The 23,509-nt window shown below is 37.9% G+C and overlaps 1 protein-coding gene across 1 annotated transcript in view; it reads left to right on the top strand.

The window, feature by feature from the left end:
- The window catches only part of DAB1 (DAB adaptor protein 1), a 1,249,655-nt gene that overhangs the window by 797,283 nt on the left and 428,863 nt on the right, over nt 1-23,509 (top strand). The window lies entirely within an intron of this gene.

The raw sequence follows: 23,509 nt of genomic DNA, 5'->3' as shown, positions 1-23,509 counted from the left end.
AATTAGGTAAAAAAGAGATTAAAATGGCTGGACACGGTGGCTTACACTTATAATCCTGGCATTTTGGGAGGCCAAGGCGGGGGGATTTCTTGAGGCCGGGAGTTTGAGACCAGCCTGGGCAACATAACAAGACCCCATCGCTACAAAAAAAAAATTAGCCAGGTGTGGCAGAGTGCACCTGTAGTCCCAGCTACTTAGGAGTCTGAATCAAGAGGATCTCTTAAGCCCTAGAGTTTGAGGCTGTATGTGAGCTGTGATCACACCACTGCACTCCAACCTGGGTGACAGAGTAAGGCCATGTCAAGGAAAAAAAAAAAAAAAAGCAGATACAGATAGAGACTAAAATGATAAAGAAGGGGTCAGAGACTCCACTAATGTGGTGACAATATGGTTCTTTATAAGGCAACACACCCAGAGTTTCTTTGTTTTTTGTCACTATTTCAATGTCATATTTGCATGTTTTTATAATGTCACAGAACAAGTAGAACCCTGACTTAGGTTTCATGTTCTATCATATTTCTTTGATTTACACATTTCTCCTTTGAAGTGTGGGATCGTTATGTTGGGCTGTTAGATGGGGTCATGTTACAATAACGGGCAGGGGCAAGTTGTGCCTCTTCTCCTGATACTTGGTCATAGCCTTTAAACTCCAGATGAGATGGGGTGAATGTTTACTCAAGACAAATGGAAATGCTGTTGTTCAGGAGGAATCAAAATCCAAGTCCAAAGTCAAGCACAGAAAAGAAAGTGTGACCATGGGAAAATGAGCCTTGGGGTTAGATTTGGGAAAATGAACATGTAACCAACATTTGGAGCATAAAATCAATGAAGTTAAGTAATTTAGGACTGAGGTCAATAACAGTGTAAGGCTTATACTTAATCAGTGTTACCTCTGTGTGTGTGTGTGTGTGCATCTATGTGTGTGTGTGTCAGAGTTGCTATTTGCTACACTTGCTATTGTGAAGGAGGAGGACAGATCAAATCGTGTCCTATATTGGTTTTTATTTCATGCCAGTAAGACTTCAAAATAAATAGACATACTCCACTTCTTGAAGGCAAGTACAATGTCTTGATCAACAATTTATTCTTTGTTGAGTGTAACAGATGCATAACAAATATTTATTGAATTAATAAATCCATCAAAGGTGACAAATCCTGTGATTATTTGTTCGATAAAATAATTTAACAATCAAATGTTGTTAGTTACAGATTGAATTATTCTGAATATAACTCTCCAAGTTGCTGAAGGGTTTTTTTCCATCTAACTAGATTATTGTCTAGTAGGGAAGAGTAGTTTGTGTTGTTGCTCAACTGGTTTAAGTTTTTCAATGTTTTGTATTTTATTTCATCACAAAGGACAGAGATAAAATCAAAATCTAATTTCAAAGCACATTTCATAAATGGGTGTGGAAAAATATGACAACTGAGCACTTATACTACTTCACATACGTATCTTGTGCAGCTATTTAGACTGCCTAGGGCATATAGTGTGCTATTTCTACAAAGTATTAGGTTATTGGGAAATTTAGGATTTGTCAAGATTCCTAATTATCTAAGAATACTTAATGATTGTCACCGGGGTGACTCAAGGAGGCTGCCCGCAATCCTTCAGCTTGACATTTTCCCAGAAGCAATCATAAATACAGTGGGGATCCTTTGCAATTGCAATTATGTTTTTAGGGACTGGTTATAGGAACAATTTGTTCCCTATTTATTTGCCTGCCTCATTCCAGGAGGTTTTTGAGGAGGCAAGTTGAGTTATGCGTGGACTTTCCTGCCATCATTGTTTCTTTCAGGGAATGTAGAACAAGAATCCTAAAATGTAGACCAAATCTTAGCACTTCTTCACCAAGAGCCTTTCAATGACTTCTCTCTGACCACAACCTAAAGGAGTCCTGCCTGGCTGGCCGCTGATGTGTGAGGGGATCTTGATAAGAGATGCTGCTGCGGGGTAGGTAAGACTCACCACAGAGGGCCTCTACGCCAGGTCAAGGAGACTACATTTTCTCTTGTAGGCACTGGGGAACCATTACACGATTTGAAATAAAGGCGTGTTATAATCAGATTTGGGTTTCACGGTGTGTAACCATCATATAATATTTTTCTCTGGGAATGTGGATCTTTACTGACCTTTCTGAAAATAAAGCCCACAGAAGGAGCAAATCTTCCTCTAAAAACTAATGACATATATTGAGGGAGTAACAGAGTACAAATGTGAGCACAACTAAAGGTACCATGTTTCTATCTCACGTGGACAGTAGCCACACAGCTGCCCAGAGAGAGATAAGTCTGTGCAAGGCTCTCTCTCTTTGGAAGTTTTTAAAGAATCTTAAGAGGGTGATCAGAGTGATCAGAGTCACTGGAAAGGAATTAGGTGGACTGATCCTTTGAACTGTAAAAAAGTCCAGTGGACCAGTCACTAAGAGAGTTTTGTCCTCATAGACTCACAGAGGCTTCTTCTTTTGAAGACTTGCAGATCACTCTCCCATCCCAAATGCATCTCTTTGAGGAGGGGGTATGTAAAGCATTCAGTGGCCATCTCTATTATAGGACTCAGGGCATTATTTTGCAAAACCTATCTGTTATCTTCCGTTATTCTGTGAGTTACTTTGGAACAGAACTAGTATTTCATTCCTTTATTATCAGTGCCTAGCACAGTGTGTCATTCACGTGGAAGGTACTTGGGAAAGTTTTTTGATCAATGAACATATGACTGATAAAAATATGGATCTTATAAATAAAACCAGACCTAGTTGTTCAGAGAAATAGATTCTAAGGGATATTTTGAAGGCTCCAGTCCCAAGGATACTTAAGGATATAATGGATAAGCTTACATAGGTGTGAGTAATTAAAAATCGATGTGCATTTTTTCATCCTCAAGAGAAACAAACACAGGTACTCCCTTGTTCTCCTTCCTGCCAAACTCCAGGAAACCACTAATCTACTTTCCGCTCTACAGATTTACCAGTTCCAAATATTTCATATAAATACAATCATACAATAAATTAAAAAAAAAAAAAAGAATCACTGTGCAGGTGGGAACGTGACTAAACAAGCTTCTGGGTTCCTCCAGCTAAAACTGGATTCTCTAAAATTAGTCATATGTAATAACTTCAAAAAATATGCCAAATTCTAGCAATACGGTTTATTTTATAGACAGCTATTAACATGGATTAATGGTGCATCTACAGTGAAGATGGAACTACTAAGGACATAATGACAAAAAAGAACCCGAGTTTTATAATCAGATGATGTAGGCTGGAATAAATGCTCATTAAATTCGCACTTGAATGGCCGTGTAGGTAGATAAGTGAGTGACAAACTGGTCAAGTTACTTACCCGAAATCATAAAATGGGATGGGTGAAATAAACACAGATAATCTGATTCCTAGAGCTACACTGTCCATTCCCATACAGAGAAAGAAGAAGGAAAGACTGATTTGGAATATTCCTTTTGTATTGATAGAAAGAGATGCAGTTTTTTGTTTTGTTTTGTTTTTTGTTTTTGTCATGTACCATTATGTAGGAAAGCATTAAACCTAAACCAGAATCATCAGAAAGTCCTCAAATGGAGTTATCCCTAAGTCAGAAATTAAGTGGGAAAGGTTAGTTCTGAAGTGAGTTGGTTTATTCCATGCGTTTTAACATATTTTGGGTGAATTCTTAAATGAAGAGCTAATGCCTGATAAGCTGCTTAAATATTTGAACATCAGAAATGAAATCATAATTAAATCAAGTAAAATGTAGTATAGTAAATGTCTATCTAATGTCGATATTCTCTCTTGGAGTCCTTGGAATTTGAATGGATAAAATTTTTTATCTTACGATTCTTGGGATTTGGCTCAATATATTATCAGTGAAGACCTACACATACTAACTAGTTTAGTGACAATGAAAGCTGGGGTCTTTAGAGATAGTAGCAATGTACCAAATGATTCTAATTAGAATGATGGTATTGTACTTGTGGAAGATACACTAGTAGATGATGGTATGGAAACTATATGAGTAAATACAATTTCCTCAGCCTGAGTTTGCTGTGTGACCTTGGGCTAGTCAGATAACTCTTCTCAGTTCTACTATTTTCATTTTTAAAAGTAGGAATTTGCCTAGTTTTGTCTTTAAGTTGCTTCTTCATATGTATGCTCTGAAAATATTACATACCCATAGCTTTTTTTTTGTTTTTTTGATATGAATTCTCACTCTGTCTCCCAGGCTGGAGTGCAGTGGCGCGATCTCGGCTCATGCAAGCTCTGCCACCCGGGTTTGCCATTCTCCTGCCTCAGCCTCCCGAGCAGCTGGGACTACAGGCATCTGCCACTACACCCAGCTAATTTTTTGTATTTTTAATAGAGAAGGGGTTTCACCGTGTTAGCCAGGATGGTCTCTATCTCCTGACCTCGTGATCCGCCCGAGGCCTCGGTCTCCCAAAGTGCTGGGATTACAGGTGTGAGCCACCGTGCCCAGCACCCATAACATTTTTAAATGCTTATTTTTGTAAAATGAGTCTCATTTCAGTATCAGTTAATAAATAACAATAAATAAATAATAAATAATTTTCAGGATAAGTTAATAAAACTCTAAAAATATTATATACCCATAACATTTTTAAATGCTTATTTTCGTAAAATAAGTCCCATTTCAGTGTAAGTTAATAAATAATTTGGCAGGGCACGGTGGCTCATGCCTGTAATCCCAGCACTTTGGGAGGCCGAGGTGGGCGGATCACCTGAGGTCGGGAGTTCAAGACCAGCTTGACCAACATGGAGAAACCCTGTCTTTACTAAAAAAAATACAAAATGGCCGGGCGTGGTGGCACATGCCTATAATCCCAGCTACTAGGGAGGCTGAGGCAGGAGAATCGCTTGAACCTGGCAGGCGGAGGTTACGGTGAGCTGCGATCGTGCCATTGCACTCCAGCTGGGCAACAAGAGTGAACCTCTGTCTCAAATAATGATAATAATAATAATTTGAGCACCAACTGTTTTGTATTTACTGTGGTGAGTTCTGCTATATAATGATGAATGTATACAACTTTTCTTTGATGAACACTCATTCATTTCTTCATTCATTCAACATATTAACTGACCAGCCCTAGGAATATATAGATGACAGTATTAGTATCCCAGGCTGCTGTAACAAACTACCACAAACACGGTGACTTAAAACAACAGACGTATTCTCTCATAGTTTTGCAGGACGGAAATCCGAAATCAAGGGATGACATCCCTATGCTCCTTCTGAAAGCTCTATGGGAGAATTATTCCTTGCCTCTTCTGGCTTCTGGTGGCTGCAGGTGTTCCTTGGCTTGTGGCCACATCACTCCACTCTCTGCCTCTGCAGTCACCTTACCTCTTCCTCTTCTCTCTGTTTCTTCTGTGTGTGTCTTTAAGGATACTTGTGATTGGATTTAGGGCTCACCTATATAATCCAGGATCATCTCCTCATCTCATGATCCTAACTTAATTAGATTTGCAAAGATTCTTTTTTTCCAATTCAGGTTAACAGTCACAGATTCAACACACTACAGTGACCAAACAAACACAAAAATAACAAGCAGATGAAAACATTCTTTTGTCCTGATGAAGCTTATAAGTTATTGGGGGAAATAGACATTAAGCCAAGACATAATTGTAAAATATAATCATTCTTTTTATGTAGTAATAAACATATAGCTATAAATTCTGTTTAGATCTATTAAGGGAAATTACAGAATATTTTGAATTATTATAACAAAGGGACCTTGCTAAGGATGGAGGTCAGGTCAGACCTCTCTGAACAAGTGACATTAAAGGGGAACATCAAGAGTATATAAGAGTAGGTGCCTGGGGAGAAGCTATTGGAGGGATGAGGGAGACTATTCCAAGCAAACAGAACATTCTTTCCAGGACCTTGAGGTGGGAACCCTGCAGAAGTGAATGAGGGCCACTGTAGCTGGGGTATAGGGAACAGGGGCACATGGAGTAAGCTGATGATGGGTGATGGGGCAGATGATAGAAGGCCTGGAAAGACTTCATCAAGATTTTAGAAACTCAAGTGCAATGAGGAACCTTTGATGTATTTTCAGCACGTTATCATCAGGGTCTAAATTATGTTTCTAAACTGCTACTGTGACTAATATTTGGAACACATGTTATAGAGAAGCAAGAGTGCAAACAGGGAGAAGGAAGTACTCAGCAAGAGATGGCTATGGCTTGGTCCAGGCTCATGGCAGAAGAGATGATGGAGGTGAACAGCTTTGAGTTATATGTTGGAGTTACATGTTGGAGGTAGGAATTCTCAAGGACTGGCTATAGGGGAATGAAGCAGAGGGAAGCTGCAAGGATGCCTTCTAGTCTGTTGGAGGCCAGGCATTTAACAAGTATGCTCATAACAAGGGGATTAATAATGACTAAGTAATACAGATGAGAGAGAGCAAGTAATAGTGCCTGGAACAGAGTTGGAGTAGGTTGGTAGAGTGCCAAAGAAGCTACATTTGAGTTGGGCTTTGAAGAACGTTAGGTAAAGTAGTTAGAAAGATCATTTCATGAAGATGAAGAGGCATAAGGAAAGACATCCAGAGATATGAAAGTGCATGGTATGCTCAGGGAGCAAGGAGAAACCTTGAAGAGACACGGCACATGAATGTGTTTCGAGCGGCATCTCTTTTAGATGGCCCTTCTTTGTTTCTCATGGTCCTTTGGTCATAGTACTAACTCAGTCCCCCCTATGACCTGGGGCTTCCTACTACAAACCCATGTGAACTGGCACACAACCAGGAACTACAGAGTCATATATCCCTAAACTGCATAAACATTGTGATTGATGGAATAAGTCCAGATATGGAAGGTTCCCAATGATTAAGTGTCCTCTTTTAGAATTTGGCAGGATATGTTAAATTATTTCTGGAAGAAACATTATGTACCCATGGTAGATTTGTTTAATTGTATTTTAAAATGAACACCCAAGATTTCAGGCTCTTTTTTCAGGGTTGAGAGAAGTGCTGGTGGGGTAGGAGAGTGCTGTAGCAGGTAATGGGAGAAAGAGTGAAGGAAATGCCTGAAGTAAGGGTGGGTAGGACACATTATGCAACCTTCCTTCTGCTATCAGAATGATGTATCTACTACAAAAATTTGACCCTATCCCCCAAGTGTTCAAAATCCTTTGACAGTTTCCAATCACCTTCATAGGCAGCTTCTAAAATAGTTTCCATTGATACACATGTGGCAAATGACACTCACAGGGGTGGCACTCCTCCGTGGGGAATGCCCAGGGACATTGACACTTCTGGGCATCCAAGCTGTGTCTTTCTACCCTTTCTCTCTCTGGAAAACATAATATGAAAACACAAAAGGATGAGAGTAACATTTTCATAGGAATAACCTTGAAACCAATCTTCTATAATATGCCAACCAAGTAAATGTTTGCAAACACAGGAAATTTTATGATTAGTGACTATTGGTTGTAAAAAAGAAATTCTCACTCAAATACAATAAGTACCAATGTCTTAATGCTTATCTGGCATATTCAAGGTCATTATTTTAGAAAGTTTGAATACCAGGATTGTCAGCAGTGTTGCCAAAGTCTTTCATGGCTTTACTCTGGAATGTGGTGTGCTTGTTATCCCAAGGATCGCTTTTCTAGAGACAGCTGATTGAATCGAAGAGAGAAATCCATGTCCAAATTAATGATTACTGCTTCGAACTCTACTACTGACAGCTACTGATTTATTACATTACCATATACCAAGTAGTATGACATTCTAACAAATATTATTTTATTTAACAATTAAAACAGACACTGGAATCAGCTACTATTAACCCCATTTTACAATTATTATTATCCCCATTATTATCTCAGATAAGTACAGCTGAGAATTGAGGAACTCAACCAAATTCACACCTTCACAGTGTCAGAACTAAGATTAGAAGTGAGCCTATACAACAATTATGTGAAAAATGCTCAGCATCACTAATCATTAGAGAAATGCAAATCAAAGCCATTCAATAAGATACCATCTCACATCAGTCAGATGGCTATTATTAAAAAGCATAACAATAACAGATGCTGGCAAGGCTGTGGAGTAAAGGGAACACTTACACACTATTGGGAATGTAAGTTAGTTCAGTCACTGAGGAAAGCAGTTGGAGATTTCTCAAGAACTTAAAACAGAGCTACCATTTGGCCCAGCAATCCCATTACTGGGTATACACCTAAAAGAAAATAAATTGTTCTACCAAAAAGACACCTGCACTCATATGTTCATCACTGTGATAGTCACAATAGCAAAGACATGGAATCAAACTAGGTGCCCACCAATGGTGGACTGGATAAAGAAAATAGATAGCGGCTGCACACAGCGACTCACACCTGTAATCTCAGCACTTTGGGAGGCTGAGGCAGGCAGATTGCTTGAGCTCTGGAGCTCGAGACCAGCCTGGACAACATGGAAAAGCCCAATCTCTACAAAAATACAAAAATTAGGCAGGCATGGTGGTGTGTGTGTGTAGTCCTGACTACTTGGTGGGCTGAGGTGGCAGGATCGCTTGAGCCTGGGAGATTGAGGGTGCAATGAGCTGTGTTCAGGCCAGTTCACTCCAGCCTCTCCAAAGTGAGAACTCTGCCTCAAAAAAAAAAAAAAAAGGAAAGAAAGAAAGACAAAAAGAGAGAGAGGGAGGGAGGGAGGGAGGAAGAAGACAAAAGAAAGAAAAAAAAGGAAAACAAAAGAAAAGAAAAAATGGTACCTGTGCACCATAAAATACTATGCAGCCATAAAAAGAATGAAATTATGTCCTTTGCAGTCACATGGATGCATCAAGAGACCATATTTCTAAGCAAATTAACACAGGAACAGAAACCCAAATATCACTTGTTCTCACTTATAAGTAGGAGCTAAACAATGTCTATTTTTTTGGACTACTAGAGGAAGGAGGGTAGGAGGGAAGTGTGGGTTAATAATCCACTTATTGGGTCCTGCGCTCACTCTCTGGATGACAGGATCTCTACCCCAAACCTCAGTGTCATGCTATTCACCCATGTAACAAGTCTGCACATGTAGCTCCTGTATCTAAAATAAAATATCAAATTATAAAAAAAAGAAACTGTAATTTCAAATAGTATACTCAATTATTATTCATGTTTTATTCTATATTTATTAACATACAATAATACAGGTAACTGGAAGACATACAGAAGAGACTCCAGACTTCTAATTACCCTGTAGATATTCCCTGGAGAACAGCAATGTCTAACAGAACCCGTCTTTTCACCCTAAGTATAAGAAGGCAAACAAGAGCTATGAAAGGTTTTGCCTTTAGCATCCTTTGGTAACATCCCCTAAACCATAATCCTCTTTGCCATTCTTCCCCTTTCTCCCTCCCTCCCTCCCTCCTTCCTTCCTTCTCTCTTTCCTTCCCTCTCCCCTTTCTTTCTTCCTTCCTTTCCTCTTTGCTGTGTCACCACTTACCTGTCTTTCTTCACAAGTCCTGGCTGGATTACTGTCTGGGCATTCCTGAATGTAAGACGTTCCCATCTCTTCAAAAGGTACTCTTTATATGCCTTTGATGGATGACTGTTCAAGGTGGAATTAGGACCACATTGGCCGAATCACCCTGGACATTAGTGCAGTGGCAGATGTTGCATGCAGCTCTTTCCCTTTGCAGTTTATAAGCAGTTTAGCATCTACTGTAAGAGATTACAATCTCAATGGGGGATCCAGACACATGAAAATGGCTCCAACACGTTGCAGGGATCAAGATTAGAAGTAGGTACAATATGGAAAGGAATCAAAGAAGAAAGAATGGTCAGAGAAGGTTTCATGCAGCCAGGTTTTGCAGGTTAAGAAGAATTTCAAAAAATGAGAATAGGCAAGAATAAACCTGGAGTAGGAAACAGAATGAGCAAAGGAATGGAGGCAAACAAGTAGAAGTTGAAGTCAGGAAAAAATCCATTATCTGGTATGGTTTTACAGGGGCATGTAAGAGTATGTTTTTGGAAGAACATCATAAGATGAATTGGGGAAACATGGAGGAGTGAACTAATTTTGTTTTCCACTGAAGGAAACTTCTGATCCACATGAAATTCCAGTACCATGTTTGTTGAAAGGCATTAATTTCTTCCTTCATTTCTATCATCATTGTCATTGTTATCATAATCACCACTATTAAACCTTATGCATGTGTAGCCTTCTACTGTTTCTCATTCATGACTTCATTACATCTTTAAAACCTCATCACTGAGTTGATGACATGGCTTTGGTAGAGAGTAACCAAAACTGCAACTAATGCTGGCTTAAATAGTAAAAGGGATATATTTGCTCAAATTATTGTTAAGGTAATGTTGGCTTTAGGCAATGACTTGGTGATGTGACAGGGATTTGATTTTTTTTTTTTTTTTTTTTTTTGGTTTCTCTGTGTTGATCTCTTTGGGGTCACCTTTATCCTAAGGCCTGTTTCCTTTAGGAGACTAAGCTGCTGCTTCCTGGACTACATGCTATTTACCTTCTTCCCCCTTCAAATCTGGCAAAGAGGGCATTTTAATTTTAGTATTTCTGCAGAAGCACTGAGATTCAGTCTAGTTAGGACAGTGGTAAGTTCTCTACCCACCCCTGAACCAACCACTCTGGCTAAGGAGATGGAATGTGTTGACTTAGCTTGGGTCAACCCAGAGCTGAGAGTGGAGTCAACCTCTGAGAAATCACATACTTCCCCAAATGGGAATTGAGATTTTTCAGGAAGGAGGAAATGAGGTAGAGATGGGTAGGACGAATGCTAAAGTAAGAAGCAACTGAAGAGTATGCTATGCAAAAATATAGCTACTTTTATTTCCCTTTCACAGCTGAGGAAATGGAGGTTCATAGTACTGTTAGTTCCACAAAGATGGATATAGTTCCCTAAGATCATATATGTCATGTGAAAAAAAATGAACTAAATGTATTATCATGGGACTCCAGCAGATAAAGGGATGTTACTATCCCTTTGGATAGACAGGACAGACAGGTGTCATGGGCTGTGACCCTGAGCAAGTTATTTAATTCTCCTCCTCCCCTTCCTCCTCCTCCTTCTTTATTTTGCTGGAAAATAGAGATAATAGTGGCACCTACTTCATGGTGTTATTGAGAGGAATAAATCAGACATTTGCAAATATGAGTGACCAGATGCCTTTCTGTGCATTATTGTTTTAGCCCCCACAGCACCCAAGGAAGATGAAGTTCCTGAGGCTCAGTATGGTTATTGGCCATAGGAAAAAACCAAACCACTATCTTGTGAGTCCAAGCCTTACCCACCCTATTTTCACTGTACCGTACACTTAATGAGATCCCTAGCTCTCTGTATGAATGCCTTGCGTTTAACAGGATTCACACTGAGGGAACTACACATGCAAATTATTATTAGCATGAAAACAGGTAATTATTTTTTTTTTACATTTGCATCATCTCAGATGATCTTTGTGTTAGACATTCTTTAGCAAAGAATGACTGACTGAACTAAAGGGCTTGTGCCTCATTCAGACGGTCATTAATTCTAAATAAGAAATTCATTTCCTGTCACTCATGTTGCTTAAACAATGCAAAGCAGAGAGTGGCTACAGAGCAATCTGTAAGGGCTGGGACGGAAGCTGGAAACCACCTAGCCCAACCTTATAATTTACAGATGAGGGAAATGAGGGCCAGAACAAGGAAGGTCACACAATTAATTAGTGGCAGAGGCAGAGCGGGGACTGGAGCCCATTTTCTTTACTTCTATGCCAGAGTCTTGCCATTAAACCATGAATGTGATCATCTTACTTCTCTTTGGTTAGGAACTCCTTGATTGTTAAAAACATATTGGGGGCATGGATAGAGAGACATTTAATGTGACAAAGTTTCCAAAATGAAAATATATTAAGAATCCTTCACAAATTCCCTTGTGCTGTATTAATTTTATCATGATTATTTTTACAGTGCACTGTAGGGGCTGGAGGGAATAGGTATCTGTATGTATTGGATGGTCTCATTGGAGTTCTGCCCATGTAAAGGTATGAACTAAAAACATTTTACATTAAAACAGAGCAAATTAAAAAATACAAAAAAAAACTAGCCGGGCGAGATGGCGGGCGCCTGTAGTCCCAGCTACTCGGGAGGCTGAGGCAGGAGAATGGCGTAGGCCCGGGAGGTGGAGCTTGCAGTGAGCTGAGATCCGGCCACTGTACTCCAGCCTGGGTGACAGAGCGAGACTCCGTCTCAAAAAAAAAAAAAAAAAAAAAAAAAAAAACAGAGCAAATTGCTTATGGTAACAATTGCATAATGAAGGAACACAATGAAGAATTACAGTTCAAATTACTTATCAGGTCTCTTCCATTTTCTAAGTTTTTAAAGTAGAAAATTGCACAGTATAATTACAGTAAGTTAATTTGCATTCATATTACAATTCAATGAGCAATTACATTCTTTTTTATTTTAAAAATATTTTATAAAGTGTGATTTGCATCACTGTGTTTCAAGGGAAGAATGGTGACTTTTCCCTTGTGAGATTTTTATGTGAATTCAATCATGTAGCCTATACCTTCCGGTAGAGAGTTGTGACCTCTTCATTGTCCTTTGGGACAAAAGGGAAGAGAACCATTTGAAATTTGACTCTGGCTTCACAGTTTGTGGACAAGAACTCTTCCAGGAATCACAGAATATCAAGGTTTGGGAGAAGTTAAAAGTCTTACTTACCCTTTCCCCATTCATTTTCACCATCTGAAGCTTGCATTTCTCTATCAAATTCCTGCCAAGCCATCATCCACCATCTTTTTATTAACTCCTGTGCCAGGAAGTTCTTTACCTTCTGATGGCATCCACTTCATCACTGGACAATGCCTCCATTTTATGGAGGGTGCATCCATCTTGGTGTAACCATTCTCGCATTAATAGAATTTAAAGGGTACTTGTTAGACATTCATTGCTTTGGCAGTGCCCTGCCCAACACAGAACATCCTGTTTATATTGCGGGTATAACGTTTGATTCAGAACTTGCACTATTAGTGCAAGTGTCTGGGGTGAGCCATTATAGACCAGTGCTCACAAGGGTTGTAGGGGCTGGTCAGCTGCCCCACTTTCTCTGTGCCTGCTCTTTTGAAAAATTTTAAAATTAAGGCAAAATAGACATATTGAAATGTGTAGCTCTTAAGGGTAGTTTGATCAGTCATATGACGATGGTCCTGTGAGATTGTAATGGAGCTGAAAAATTTCTCTTGTCCTCATAATGTGGTGGTGCAATGTGTACTCACGTGTCTGTGGTGATTCTGGTGTAAACAAACTTACTGAGCTAGCTGTCCGTCGTAGAAAAGTCTAGCACAGCCGGACACCGTGGCTCATGCCTGTAATCCCAACACTTTCGGAGGCTGAGTCGATTGGATCACCTGAGATCAGGAGTTTGAGACCAGCCTGACTAATACGGTGAAACCCCATTTCTACTAAAACCACATAAATTGGCCAGCTTTGGTGGTGGGTGCCTGTAGTCCTAGCTACTCGGAAGGCTGAGAGAGGAGAATTGCTTGAACGTGGGAGGCGGAAGTTGCAGTAAGCTGAGATTGCACCACTGCACTCCAACCTGGGCAACAGAGCAAGACTATCTCAAAAAAAAAAAAAAAAAAAAAAATTTGTCTAGCACATAGGCTTATGTATAGCACATAATATTTAATGCTGATAATAAATGACTATGTTTCTGGCCTATATATGTATTATACTCTGATCATTATTTTAAAGTGTACTCTTTCTACTTATATAAAAAAGTTACCTTTAAAACAGCCTTAGGCAGGCCCTTCAAGAGGCATTCCTGAAAAAGGCATTGTTATCATAAGAGATAACAACTCATGCATGTTACTGCCCCGAAGACCTTCCACTGGGGCAAGATGTGGAGGTAGAAGACAGTGGTACGGATGCTCCTGGGCCCTGTGTAGGCCTAGGCTCATGTGGGTGTTTGTGTCTTTGTTTTTAATAAACAAGTTTAAAAATAAAATAATTTAAAAAATTAAAAATTTAAAAATAGAAAAATCTTATAGATTAAGAAGATAAGGAAAATGTTTATACAGCTTTACAATGTGTTTATGTTTTAAGCTAAGTGTTATTACAAGATCTAAAGTTAAAAAAATTCAAAAGTTTATGAAGTAAAAAAGTTATTACAGTAAGCCAAATTAATGTATTATTTAAGAAGTCAAATTTTGGCTGGGCACGGTGGCTCACACCTGTAATCCCAACACCTTGGGAGACTGAGTCAGTCAGATCACCTGAGGTCAGGAGTTCAAGACCAGCCTGTTCAATGTGGCAGAACCCCATCTCTACTAAAAATACAAAAATTAACTGGGCGTGGTGGCAAGTGCCTGTAGTCCCAGCTACTTGGGAGGCTGAGACAGGAGAATCGCTTGAACCTGGGAGGCAGAGGCTGCAGTGAGCCAAGATCATGCCACTATACTCCAGCCTGAGTGACAGAGTGAGACTCTGTCTCAAAAAAAAAAAAAAAAAAAAAAAGAAAAGTAAAGAAAAAAAAGAGGCAAGCTTAAAAGATAAATTCAACGTAGCCTGCATGTAAAATGTTTATAAAGTCTACAGTAGTGCACGGTAATGTTGTAGGCCTTCACATTCACTCACCACTCACTCACTGACTCATCCAAGCAATTTCCAGTCCTTAAAGCTCCATTCATAGTAAGTGCTCTATATAGGTAGAGCATATTGTATCTTTTATATTGTATTTTTACTGTACATTTTGTATGTTTAGATTCATAAATACTTACCATTGTGTTATAATTGCCTACAGTATTCAATACAGTAACATGCTATACAGGTTTGTAGCCTAGAATCAATAAGCTATACCATATAGCCTAGGTGTGTAGTAGGCTCTACCATCTGGGTTTGTGTATTTATACTCTGTGATGTTCGCACAATGATAAAACTGCCTAATGATGCATTTCTCAGAGCATATCCCTGTCATTAAACAGTACTATGCTGTATTTGCCTATATAACCAACACTACATTAAAGATATGTTTATTCCATTATCCCAGAAATTTCCTTCTACCTCTCTCCGGGTAACCTATCTCCACTGAGGCAACTAGTATTCCAACTTTCACTTGCAGATTTATTTTGCCTGTTCTTGATCCTCATGTAGATGGAATCACAATAATACGCTCTTTGAGGTCTGACTTGTCTTCTTTTACTCAAAATGTTTTGAAGATTTGTCCATATTGCTGCATATGTCAGTAGTGTGTTTTATTTCTTACTTAATAATACTCTACTGTATGAATATTGTACAATTTTTGTATCCATTGTGCTGTGTGTAGACATTTGGGTTGTTTCCAGTTTTGACCTATTATGAATAAACCTGATATACATTTTCTAGTATATGTGTGTATATATGTTTTATTTCTCTTGGGTAAATACCTAAAGTGGAATACCTACAAGTACTCCTGAGTAGGTGGATGTTTAACTTTATAAGAAAGTGCCAGGTAATTTTCCAAAGGGTGATACCATTTTACAGTTGTACTAGCATTGTATAAAAAGCTCCACATCCTCATCAATTATTTAATGTTTCAAATGCTTAAATTTTAGCCATCTTAGTGAGTGTGAAGTGGTGTCTTATTACAGTTTTCTTTGCATATTCCTCTGGATCAGTGATATTGAGCATCTTTTCACATACCTATAGTTTTTTTTTTTTTTTTTTTTTTTTTTTTTTTTTGGTGAACTGTCAAAGTCTTCTGTTCATTCTGATTAGATTGTCTTTTCACTATTAATTGGAAGAATTTCTTTATTTTTTTGGATTCAAGTCCTTTGTCAGATATATGTATTGTGAATATTTTCCCCAAGTTTGTGTTTTACCACTAAGTTTCTTAATGTTTTCTTTGATCATCAAATGTTCTAAATTGTGATAAAGTCCAATTTATTATTTTCTCATGTTCAGTGATTTTTGTCTCCTCTCTAAGAAACCTGTGCATACCTCCAAATCATGAAGACACTTTCCAAGGTTCTCTTCTAGAACTTTTACCATTTTAGCTTTTATATTTTGTTCTATAAACGTATGAGGAAGAACTTGAGGCTGATTTTTTTCCCATATGTTTACGCATGTTTTTCAGTACCATATTTTAAAGACTTTCCTCAATGAACTGCATTGTCACCTTTGGCGGAAAAATCAAGTGCATTGATCTATTTCTGTACTCTCTATTTTGTCTCATTTGCCAATTTATCTGTCTTTAATGCCAATACCATAAGGTCTTGATTACTATAGCTTTCTAGTAAGTCTTGAAATCAGGTAGGATAAACTTGCTAACTTTGTTCTTCTTTCCCAGGATTGTTTTGGCTATTCGAAGTCCCTTTGCATTCTCATGTATATTTTTAATTTACTTGTCAGTTTTTTCGAAAAGTGTGCTAGGAATTTTATTGGGATTGTGCTGAATGTATACTTCAGTTTGGGGAGAAGTGACATCTAATCAATAATAAATGTTTCAAACCATGAACATTGTATGTCTTCCCATTTATTTGGATCTTCTTTAATTGTTTTCATCAAAGTTTTGTAAATTTTGGTGTAGAAAGCATGCACAACTTTTGTTCAATGTATTTCTGTGTTATTATAAATTATAACTGTTCATTTTTCAACTATCTGATCAGCTGTGTAATTTTGGTAAATAATTTAACCTCTCTGAGTTTATTTCTAACTTGTAAAATGAAAGTTCATGTTTTTCTTAGAACAAAGGCAAGTATAAATATAAATACCTTTCTAGAGTGCTTTACATATTAAATTAAATTATATATAGGAAATGCATAATATCTGGTATATTAGACAGAAATTTTGGTTGAAAGTGAAAAAGAAATCCAACAACTTAAATTACCTTAAATAATAGAGGGGACATATTGGCTCATATAACAGAAAAATCTGGGGAACAATGGAAGTTGGCTTCTGGCATGGCTAAATCAAAATTCTTCAACAATGTCCTCATAAATCTCAATTTCCCCACCTCTTAGTCCTCTTCGTTACCTTAATTTTCAGAAGACTTTTTTCATGGAATGGGTTTCTGTAGCTATAGGCTTAACAACTTTCCAATTTCCAGCCTAGTAACAAAGAGAAAGCATTTTTTTTTTTCCAGTTGCTCCATCTTTTGCTACACAGTTTACCCATCTAACCGTATCTAAATTCTGGTCAAGAAATGTGTTGCTCTGAGTCACCTGTCCAACTCTGAAGCTGGTTCAGGTCTACCAAAATTAAATGAAAAAAAAAATTACCAGGTGAAGTAATGGTTTCCCAATGAAATCTAGGTGTTGTTTTAAAAGAAGGAGGAATGGCCCCAGAGAGGCAGACAACACATACCTGTCATACTTTTAACCTTTAACATAGAGGCTACAAAATATGCAGCAGCTATATCATATGCTATGCTGATTCTTCTCTTTTTCAATATTCTGTAAGCATCAGAAATTCAGCCTTTTTTTTTTTTTTAAAGGAGTCTTGCTCTATTGCCCAGGATGGAGTGCAGTGGTGCAATCTCAGTTCACTGTAACCTCCACCTCCCGGGTTCAAGCAATTCTCCTGCGTCAGCATCCTGAGTAGCTGGGATCACAGGCACGCACCACCACACTCAGCTAAGTTTTGTATTTTTAGTAGTGATGGGGTTTTACCATGTTGGTCAGGCTGATCTTGAACTCCTGACCTCGTGATCTGCAGACCTCGGCCTCCCAAAGTGCTGGGATTACAGGTGTGAGCCACCGTGCCCGGCCCAGCCATTTTTTTTATAGCTTTTAGCCTACTCCTATTTTCAGGCATTAATATCACCTTAAGCTCCACTTTATGAGTGAAAAAAATTGGGGGTTTGTATTGAAACATAAGAGTCCTTTGACAATCACTTTAGCTCTCCACTTTTGTTTCTACTGTGCATTTAGCTAAAGAGAGCAGATTTCAGGCATAAATACAATTGCCAGTGTTGCTGCTGTCCTCTACCTGCTCCTTGGAAAAAATGAAAGGAGTGCTATTTATAGCTATTGTAAACCAGAGTCAAGTTTAGTAATGCTGCCACACAACCTTGCGCTGGAATCAGGCAAGGCTGGTACCACGAAAGAAGAGATGTTCTGTTTTGATGAAGTTGCATAGAAATATTTTTTCATTGCTTTTTTGACCTCAGAAGAGAAACAGCAATTGGACATTTTACTTTTATGTCCAGGGCATACAAGAGAAGTATCTGAAATGTAGTTAAAACAAGGTTTGCAAAGTATTTGTTTCTTGTTGTGTGTGTGTGTGTGTTTAAGTGGATCCTTTTGCTTTCACTCTAAATTTCAAAATTCTGATCATGGCACTTTGTAATTTGTTCATGTATGCTTCTCTAGAGTCAACTACAGCCACTCTCAGAGGGGAATCTCTGTTTTGCCTTTTTACATTCTATCTTTTTTCTCTTTCTTTTTTTGTTTTTTGGCCTGAAATACCTTTTCTTGCTTCACCTGGTTACCCAATTATCTTTCAGGATGACGTCACTTCCTTCATGAAGTCCTCTTCACATGCTACCTTGGGTTAAATGCCCCATTTGATGCTCCCTTAGCGTCCTGTACTTGGCATTGTCACAGTGTTCATCTCAATGTAATATGATTATGTGTTTCCTTCACTTGGCTATGAGTTGTTTCAGGACAAGTTTTTGTTTGTTTGTTTGTTTGTTTTTGTTTTCTTTCTCTGCCAATGCCTAACATTGTACCTGGTATAGAGCAAGCCATCAGTAAACATATTTTTAAAATAAAGGATAGACCTTTCTTATTAAAATACAGAATCTGAGTATAAACATGAACTTGAATAAAAGGGAGAGTGAGAGGATTATAAACCTTTGAAATCGTGCACATTCTATGTTAGTATACTTTGAGCATATTATATCTCTATTAAGCTTGGTAGGAGTGTTCCGACTGAACTTTATTAAAAATTGTATTAACTCGAGGCTTTATGTACACAGAAACATTCCTAACAAGCACGACAAACTATTTAATGAATTGTGGCTGTGTAATAATTTGTGTTTGAAAAACTCCATTCCACTTACAATATCATCATAAAGGGTAACATATTTAGGAGTAAATTTAACTATCGATGTGAAAGATCTGCACATTGAAAACTGAAATGTTGATGAAAGAAATTAAAGACGACGCAAATGAACGGAAAGCTATCCCATGCTCATGAAGTAGAATAATTAATGTTGTTAAAGTATCCATACTATCCAAAGCAATTGATAGATTCAATGTAATCCCTATAAAATGCTACTTACATTTTTTCACAGAAATAGAAAAAAATCCTAAAATGTATATGGAACCACAAAAGACCTTGAATAGCTAAAGCAGTCTTAAAAGATAATTACAACCCAGAAGCATCATACTACCTGATTTCAAAGTATGATACTGGAATAGTATGATACTGGGAGGAAAACTGACACCTAGACCAATGAAACAGAATAGAGGGCCTAGGAATAAATTCACCCATATACCATCAACTAATCTTTGATAAAGTCATCAAGCATATATAAAGGGGAAAGGATAGTCTTTTCGATAAATGGTGTTGGGAAAACTGCATGTCCACAAGCAAAAGAATGCAATTGAATCCTTATGTCATACCATATATGAAAATCAACTCAAAATGGATTAAAGGCAGATGCAACACTTGAAATAATAAAAATCCTGAAACAAAACACAGAGGAAAAGCTCCTTGGCATTGATCTTCACAATGATTCTTTGGATATGGCACCAAAAGCATACGCAACAAAAGTGAAAGTAGACAGATGGGACTACATCAAACTAAAAACTTCTTCATAGCAAAGGAAACCATCAAAAAAATGAAAAGGCAACTTACAGAATGGGAGAAAATATTTACAAGCCATGTATCTGATAAGGGGTTAATACCCAAAATATATAAGGAACTCATTATTACTCAATAGTAGAAAACAAACAACCTTATTTTAAAAATGGGCAAAGGACCTGAATAGACATTTTTGGTTTGTTAAAGAAGGCATATAAATGGCTAGCAGCATGTAAAAAGTTGTTCAATATCACGAATCATCAGGGAAATGCAATGAAAACCACAATGAGATATCACCTCACACTCCTAGCACTTTGGAAGGTGAGGCAGGAGGATCGCATGAAGTCAAAAGTTCAAAATCAGCCTGAAAAACATAGCCAGACCTTGTCCTTATAAAACTTCTTGAAAATTAGCCTGGCATGGTGGCACTTGCCTGTAGTCCCAAGATACTTGGGAGGCGGAAGGAGACGGGTCCCTTGAATCCAGGGCTTTGAGGCTGCAGTGAAATCATACTATCTGATTTCAAAGTATGATACTAGAATAGTATGATACTGGAACGAAAACAGACACAGATCAATGAAACAGAATAGAGGGCCTAGGAATAAATTCCTAGTGATGGTACCACTACACTCCAGAATGGGTGACAGAGTGAGACCCTTTCTCAAAGAAACAGAACAAAACAAAAAACAAAACAAAGAAACAAAAAAACAGTTTTGTTCTTTTTTTTTTGTAAAAGACAAATGTAAGAAGTATTGGTGCAAATGAAGAGATAAGGGAACCTTTGTATGCTGTTGGTGGGATTGTAAATTGGTATAGCCATTACGAACAGAGTATGAAAGTTCTTCAAAAAACTAAAAACAGAACTACCATATGTTCCAGCAATCCCACTTCTGGGTATATATCTGAAGGAATTTAAATTAGTATCTCAAGGAGATATCTGCACTACCATGTTCATTGCAGCATTATTCACAATAGCCAAGACACTGAACTGCCCTAATGACTGTCAACAGATGCATGGATAAAGAAAATGTGGTATATATGTCTACAATGAAATACTATTCAGTCTTAAAATAGAAGGAAATCCTACCATTGGTGACAACATGAATGAACCTAGGGGACATTTTGTTAAGTGAAATAAGCCAGACCTAAAAAGACAAATACTGCATGGTCTCATTTGTATGTGGAATCTAAAGCAATCAAACTCATCAAAGCCAGAGAATAGAATCATGGTTGTCAAGGGCTAGAGAGTGGGGAAAATGGGGGGATTTTGGTTAAAGGGTAAAAACCTTCAGTTATATGATGAATAAGTTCTGGAGCTCTAATGTATAGCATGGTGACTACTGTTAATAATTATGCACCATGTACTTGAAATTTTCTAAGCTCTTAACTGTTCTTATCACATGCACAAAATTAGTAACTATGTGAAGGTATGGATATGCTAATTAGCTTAATTGTGCTAATTATTTTACAATGTATATGTATATCAAAACATCATCTTGTACATCTTAAATATACACAATATTGAGGCATTATTTGCCAATTATACCTCAATAAACTACAGAAAAAGAAAAAAGTCCATAGTTTACACCATAAAATTTTATTACACTCTAGCCAACGAGTGTTGTAATTGAAATAATTGTAGGAATAAACAGAACTAAATAAAATATAATACACAAAATGGGCTTCTTTGCATTTCTTTCTTTGGAGGAGTAGTAATAGCTAATAGGACTTATGATTTCTGACATTTGATTTTGATTTCCATCATAGGTCAACCAGCACTTACATAGGCTTCTCCTTTGAGTATCTTGAAAATCATGTGCATAGTTATAAATTATGTAAAGTTCAATAAAACTCTATTTTGCCCATGTGCAGGCTGCTCATGCCTGTGTCTTTTATTTGGTTGACTCCAACATCCTCAAAGGTAGAACATGTTTCTGATTTATCACCATTATTCCCATTATAAATGCCTGTCAAATTAAAATGAACTATTTTAGAACTATTCTGGGAAGAGAATCAATGTTTATGGGGTGACTGATTTATTCAGTGCCAGGCACTTCCACTTCCTTATCTCATTTAAGGCTCACTGTGATCTCAAGAAGCAAGTATGATCCACCACCATTGTAGGGTTGAGAATTTTGACGTTCAGAGAAGTAACTTGTCAAAGATGAACGAAGCTCATTAAATTCCAAACTCCATACTTTATCCAGTATAATAAGAGTGCCTTCCCCAATGGCCTGTTGTGAAGGTTAAATGAGTTAATATACGGAAAGTATCAGAACTGTGTCTGAAACATAATAAACAATATATACATCTTTGCTGTTCTTATTTTACTGTTTCTCAGGGTAGATGATAAAGAAATGTTCACTGAGATTTTTTTCTTATGCCATTCTTAATACAAATGACATTGTTATTTTTAAAAAGAACAAAAGAAAAAAAAAACCTTAATTCTTAGGTGACTTGTTTCATGACGTGTTTAGTACAACAACTTAAAATGTTCCTTTAAGATTTGGTTTAGTTTAACTTGAAAGATCATTGGTGGGTAGTTTGTGTGCAGTTAGCATCTACATGTTATGCCTGGATTTGAGAAAAGCTTTGCTTGTTACCCCTGTTGAATTTCAGGGAAATTTGCCCAGTTTCCATGGTAGACTTGATTCAACACTGAGCAGAGATAGAGTCTTGTATTTCCATTACTTGGCCAATTCAGTGTCATGAATTCCCTTCAAAGTCTGTAATCATCATATCAATAGAAAGCCAAACAAAGTGAAAGGTGGGTGAAGACAGGTTTTAAAAGTAGGGCCTTAAGATGCATGTAGATGGCCTTCATGTTCTAAGGCTATCCTCAAAGGATTGAGAAACTTTAATGTTTTTGGTAGTCAATGAGAATTTAGACCTGTGCGTCCATCATAACAGTTTTCTACCCTCCCTCCCCGTTTCGACCATGTCTTCTCAGATTTGTCCCTCTTTTCTTAGTAGAGTTTAGACACTTGAGATGTGTCTTCATAGATGAAGAAACTGAAGTTAATCTTAATTGAGTTGCCTGGTAAGCCTGAACTTCCTACACAGTGTAGAACCATATCTGGCGTCAACTGTCCTCAGTTTCCAGAACTCTGGAAAACTTGGAGAGACTTGGGCTAGTTTCCCTGCTCCCCACCCTTAGATTATCTGGTCACACCCGGAGGTAGATAGAAACCGAGCAGTATCAGGGATAGGACCTCCCTCCCACCTTTTTGGGAGTTTCATCTGATCATCTCTTCTTGCAAGACTGCATTCTGCTATGACCTCACAAATTTTTCTTGTCTGTATGTAAATTGCTGTCTTTTCAGGTGGTGCGTGACAGCCTCCGTTTGCTCAGGCCTCCATTTGTGCGGAAGCTGTTATTATGGAGTAAGTTTAATGGGTCGTGAATTTTGTAGAGAAAGGGAGGGTCTCTTGATGACTCTGTATGTACCAGCCCTGGACCTACTGGCTCCACAAGGAGTGCATTAGGCTAAATATTTTTAGCTCATTGACTCTGGAGGTAACAACCCTAAAAGCTTCATTAAATTTCCGTGGGTGAGTGTCTGAAGCTAAGAGGTAAAAAAAAAAAAAAAAAAAAACCCAAAACAGAAAAGCACAAATCCATCGCATTAGCTTTGTTATTACACAGCTGGAAAACAGAAGTGTAGCCCCCAAAAGAGTAAGGGTAAACTTTTTAAGGAAGGGTTGCTTGCCTCTTGCTTTCCTTTTCTGCACCTGGGTCCAGCAGGGTGGTTTGTGTGCAGTGCGAATCTA

Source organism: Macaca thibetana, chromosome 1 (genome assembly GCF_024542745.1).
Source record: "Macaca thibetana thibetana isolate TM-01 chromosome 1, ASM2454274v1, whole genome shotgun sequence".
Lineage (NCBI taxonomy): Eukaryota > Metazoa > Chordata > Mammalia > Primates > Cercopithecidae > Macaca > Macaca thibetana.
This window is presented reverse-complemented; position numbering and strand designations above follow the sequence as displayed.